Genomic DNA, 6,097 nt, shown 5'->3' on the forward strand with positions numbered 1-6,097 from the left:
AAGAAAGCCCAAAAATGCCATGGGTACACCCCGCCCATTTGGATTTCAGCGACCTACTTGTCAGGATAAGCACGGAGGGGAATGGCATTTTCTAAGAGGAGCAGCAAAGTCAGGCAAACCACATGGATTGCTTCATTTAATCGCAAAATGCCCCAGAGGGATTCCTTGCTATGGCTACAGCATGAGAAGTCAGATTGCCACATGTTGGAGGATTTGGTTGAAACTACAGCTTCAGTGACTCAACAGGAACTTAACAACTAGACAATGACCCAGCAAAGCAGATGTGTCACTCCCCAGACAACTTGCATAAGTCTTTGCAGACCCAAACATCCAACTTCAGTATTCGCTCCAATCAGGCCTTAATAAGAGAACTGGTGCCATATTACTACTTCATGGGGAAGCCACACTTCAGCTTTTTAAGATTGAGGTACCTTAAAAAGACCTTACTTCTTCCACAGCTACACCACTATAGCTCTTCCTCATTGCAAAGTTAACTTTCCTATACCTCTGACCAGCTTTCCAAGCCAGCAAGCTATCCAAATTAGTAGATTTATTTCAAGCGGGTTTGCGTAATACATACTGGCCAAGTGTGCATACCAAAAAAAAGGATCATGCCAAATAGCTAAATCAGGTGGCCCAGTATTCAAAAGGTGCCACACACTATATTCACAACCCCCCTTCAGGGGTGGTGACAACGCAACACCTTTGAATATTAGGTCATTCATTGAGAGCAATACCTTTATGCTTCTACATTTGAAAGTCTAGAGGAGTGGCTCTCAATCTTGGTAGGCAAAAAGTACCCCTTGTTAGACTTAAGACACCCCTTGGAACCTGCTAGCTTTCCCTTTTTTTTTTTTTTTTTCTAATGGAAAAATAATAGAGCAATTTTTCTGTTGCAAAGAACTCAGAAAGGTACGGACAGGTCAGAATGGATTCCTTTGTGAATCATGCATTCACAAATGAAGTGTGAAGAGGGGGGTGGAAATCACTGCTCTAGTGCATGAACAGTGAACCAGTCAGGCATACTGTACAGTAGGCAGTCCTCCGCAAATCCCATCAAGATTCGTTAACATGAAAGAATGTTCAACAGAAAGCTTTACTAAAAAAAAAAAAAAAAATTAGGAAAAGCCTAGCTTAGTATGCACTACTGAAGCAGTTTGATGTTACAGTGAGGTAGAGCTGGCTTGGAAGTTCTGACAGTGGGTTTTCCACCCACCAGAAAACACCAGTTCATCTACAGCCAAAATGATTTTTTCAGAAATGCTGCTCCCATGCATTTCCCATTACACTGGCAGAGCTCTGACGGACCAGGGGTGGCTGCCAGCCAGCTCACTTGGGGACTTCCAGCCTCTGCCTGGGACAAGGCAGCTCTCAAAGCTCACTGGGGAAACCTCTGGAGCCTGGGAGAGCCAGCTGCTTGTTTTGGGAGAGAGAGACCGAGGGCAATATTTCATTTTCCACCCAAACTGAAATCAAGTTTGTTTTCCAGAACAACAACGTCAGAAGAGAGCCCTGGATGATCAAATCCCAAGTGCTGATAAAGTTTTGCACTTTCTACTATCCAGGTCTTGGATGAAAAGGCCGGTCCAGTTTGTGCCTTCTTTAGTTTGTTTTGTTTTGTTTTTCCAGATATCTGCAAGAGGCTTGTTCAAAATTGCAGAAGGGTTGGGCCCTGGTTTGTGCAGCACCTGAACAAAGGGGTGGGATACGTACCGTTTATCTTGCCTGCATGTAGCTCCATGTCAGGAAAGTTACAGAACCCAGCCATGTTCCTGAAGTCCTACTATGGCCCTGAACGAAGCACGGATGCAGCATGGTTTATTTACGGATGCCTTCGGAGCCTGCTTATATTACAAGAGCCCTGTCGCTACAGCTATGCCAGCACAGTCACTTATGGCAAATGTGACTAATGGTGGCAGAAGGGTATTGTTCCTGCCAGCTTACACTTATTCTTTGAACACCACAAGCTAAATTAGTAAGAAGCCCTCCACTGGAGGAGCTACATCCACACCAGGGTTTTGCCAACACAGCAGTGCCAATAGGGGTAAGGGGCAACCTTTGTGCGTGGCATGTGGCAGATCAGGGAATGGGCAAGGAACACAGGGATAAAGAGTGCAAGGAGCAGCAAACAGAGCAACACATTAGGCAGGGAGCAGAAAGCAGAGGATCAGCCAATGGAAAGGGATCAGCATGACACTTGGGAAAAGATGCAAGGCTTACACTTCACGGTACACCTGCCAATAAGGTTAGCCCCAGTTATCTAGTCTAAGATAGGACATGATCTCAGTTTTGTCTGGAAAACTGCCATTTTATACAGTTTAGATAACCCTTTGCTATACAGAACTTAGCAATGATTTCTTCTTTGCTTCATGATGTTTTCAGCACTTTTCTAGAAGTTTCTAGTTTAACAGTAACAAATTAATGGCTCTTAATGAAGTGAAAAATGTGACCTATGTTCCCAAGGATGCTCCAGTGCTTTCACATCACAGCCAAACCATGACCGCCTCCTTTCATAGGAAAGGATAGCCGAGAAGACTCACCCCACCCCTACTGTCAAATGAAAAATTCTAGTGTTATAAGCTCCAGTAAAACACTCCCAGGGGTCCAATTACTTTGATTTAAATCGGGCAAGATCAGGATGGAGGGGTCTACACTGCACTTAAAGGTCTGAAAACACCTGCTACAATAACCACACGTTCTATCAGCTGTGGGGCATTAAATTACTGATGTTCACTGCCATCCCAGCAACAATTCAAGTTAGTGCAGTTGGTGGGATAGCCTCTCCACTTCTCTTTTTTTATATAGAAGTTTTACAGGTTTGCTGTGCTTCCTGTAACCTGCCTCAGGTTGTCAGAAAGGATTGCTTCATTTCCAGACGTTTCAGAGCATTGCCATTAGAAAATGTTAAATCATTTGCTAGTACTAGTTAAGTTGCTTCCATTTTTGGCTGATGTGAGAATTACAGTTGGTATCTCTGTTCAGTGTTTTTACCTGGCAAGCTGGGCAACAATTATAACTGAGACTAACCACACTAGAGTCAGTATTTTACAAAAGGTAGCCCTCAGCAGCAAACCAAGTCCCGTCTAGCCTGCTTTGCATGTGTAACAAGCACCATTACAATAGTTTTTACACTTGTTCAAGCTAACATTTCTGGATGGATTCCTTCATTTTCCACATGCCAGAGAGTTTTAAAACAGGAAAACTGGTCTAGCCAAGTCTCTTGCAAGCAGTTAATTAGTTTAGTTCAAACATAATTACCTGCATGGTAATCTGCAACTGCACACTATACAGGGTAAGCCAGACTCTGTCCAACCTAAGCTTGTGCTAGCTTTTAGCATGCATCTTACACCAGACAAAACCCAACTGTTTAGAAGCCAAGCATGGTTTAGAGTAGGTGATAAGGGCATCAGTATAGTAAGCTCCTCTGGCCCGTCACACCAAGTTGTGCAGTAATCATCTCCTGCTCTCCTCTAGCCAAGCCCAATGTAAGCTTGCTCAGGTCCTATGTAGGATAACGAACTTCAGGGACTGTCTCACCCAGTCAAACATGCTCTGGTCTGTTATAGGGAGATGCACCAGCCATCCAGTTGGATGGCACTAGACCTGCCTTTAACCTGCATCACCCCCCCCCCCACACACACACACACAATGAAGTCTCTGATCCTAGCAGTCTTTCCTACCCACATGCAGGGGGGCTGGACTGGATGATCTGTAAGGTCCCTTCCAGTCCCTAACAACTATGAAACTATGTGCTCCTCATTGGGGGAAGCTTTTGGACTACGCAGCTGGGCAGGGCAGAGCACAGGACAGGCAGAAACAGGAGCCACTGTCTTGGGAGACTGGAAGGGAGGCAAGGGCCATCCAGATCTTCCTAGTTTTGCAGGAAGACACTCACTCCTACTGCAAAACCTTGGGTTCTGCAGAAGCAGAGTTCAACTGACACGCCCCAGGGAGCACCAGCCTCCTTATCCCTGCTGTGCTTCAGCTTCTTTAGCTCCCACCCCACCACTTCTACATGGGGAAGAAGGGGTCAGCAGCCTCCCCCCAGCCACAGATCGGTAACAATGGACCACCTCCTCCCTCAAAAGTAACACGGCACTTGGGTCACCCCATCAGCATCCCAAGCTCTACCTCCAGTGTACCACAACAAGCAGAGGGATGGGATAGGCCAGGAGTAACTGCTTCTGTGGCTTTGTGCTGAAAAGGATGAGGCAGTATATTATGCAGCAGTGCCCAGGGCAGCACAGTGGTGTCACACCAACTTCAAAGCCAGAGCACATTTTCTACTACTTTTCCAAGGAGCTGGTGAAGGAACCCAGCTGAAACCCCCGAACAAGCATACTGGACGTGACCATGTCTGACACACTCCCTCCGTAGCAGACAGAGGCCTACAGAGTACCATCCGACTTCCCAAACCCCTTAGTTAAGATTATTTATGGTAGTTGTGTGCTCCAGGTTGAGGGACAGGTAAAGGGGAAAGCCTGCTTTGGTCTACATTTGCCAGCAGCATTCACTTGAACATGAAAAAGCATGTGTGGGCATCATGTACAAAGGAAGCTGTTTAAGGGCTGAGTCACTACGGTGTTGCCTACTTCAAGACTTTTGTTCCTCAGTTTGCTCACCGGTGCCCTGAGTATTGACAAAACTGCCATGCAGCTCTGACTCTTCTAGGGATTAGTGCGTTTTTGCAATCAGCTTAGTGCTAAATGTCTGCATGGATCTCCAAATAAGGGAGCTGCTGCCCTAGGACAGGTTTCTCCTTTCCCCCCCAAAAAGCTTTGCAACACCCATCAGAGTAGTTTACTTTTCCCTTTTTGGGAAAGAGCAGGCTTGAAACTGAGCTCAAGACGAGGAGACGGAGTTCTGTTCAGATCCAAGCACGCTGCCGTGCTGCGTTACATTTCCTGGTCCTGGCACGTCCAAGTAGGAGGACAATTCTGAGCAAGGCAGAATTAAATCTTACCGGGCGCAGACAGAAGTGACAATTTTTGCCCAATCCGGCCACAGAAAGCAGTCTATAGCGTGACCCAACAAGCACGTGGTGGCAGACCGCTTCAGAAATCGGCACAAATCAGGACCCTCCTTGTACAAGGGTTCAGATGAAGACATTTCAAAACAGCCTCATCTGTAACTCGTCTGTGCAGACAGGCACATAAGCAGAACAAAAGGGAGTGTCTTCATACAAGTATAGAAGAGTAGGACTGGAAGGGACCTCCGGAGGTCATTTGGTCCAACCCCCTGCCGGAGACAGGATCATCCCTATCCAAACTATCGGCAAACTACATAAAACTGTCGTCAATCCTGACGCAACACAGACCTAACCCTAACCTGCTGCAGGTAAAGCAGCCAAGGCCCTGCTTCCACGAAATGGTGTCGATACATGTTCGAGAGACTTGCAGCACGGAGAAGGAGCGCGCAGGCTCAGCTTTACTCAGCCGAAGCCGGACACGCACAAGAGTCACGCAAGGAAGACCAACCCCGTACACGCACAGCACTTGCTCCGCTCCGGACCCTGCCAAGGCCTTTTCCTCGCTCCTTCCTGGACTACAGCGACGCCTTCGTGTCTCGTGAAGACTTACCATCCTTGGTTTCTGCTTCGACCAGAATTGCAAAGCGCCGGCTGCCCTTCGCGGAGAACAAATCCGCGCGCTGCCCTTTCGGCCGAGGCAGAAACGCAGACCATGGGCGGCCTTTGCAAGCTACCAGGCACCCAGCAACGGTGCTCGAGAAATGCCTACGCGAGAGCCCTGCCCCAGGAACCCGGCTGTGCCTCCCTCCCACCCCAACTTGCCACCCCTGCCAGGGGTCCTGCTTCTCCCACGCCCTAACTGTGCAGCCAGGGGCTCTTCTATGAGCAAGCTTTCGGGAGCCATCCCCCCTTTCAGGCATGGGTCTAATCAAAACAAGCTATCCCATGTGCTCAAGGGACCTGCCTAGCCCCGCGCCACAACCAAACCCGCTCCATTTATCGCGCGCTCCCTTGCAGCGCTCCCCCTGAATCGCTTCCCAGCCCGCGGCGCAATGAAGGCGACGGGGCGCGGGGCCGGTCTGCCCCCTGGCGGCCGCCCGCAGCCCGAGCCCGGGAGCCCCATTGTCC

This window comes from Alligator sinensis, unplaced genomic scaffold, assembly GCF_000455745.1.
Source record: "Alligator sinensis unplaced genomic scaffold, ASM45574v1 scaffold200_1, whole genome shotgun sequence".
NCBI classification, from domain to species: domain Eukaryota; kingdom Metazoa; phylum Chordata; order Crocodylia; family Alligatoridae; genus Alligator; species Alligator sinensis.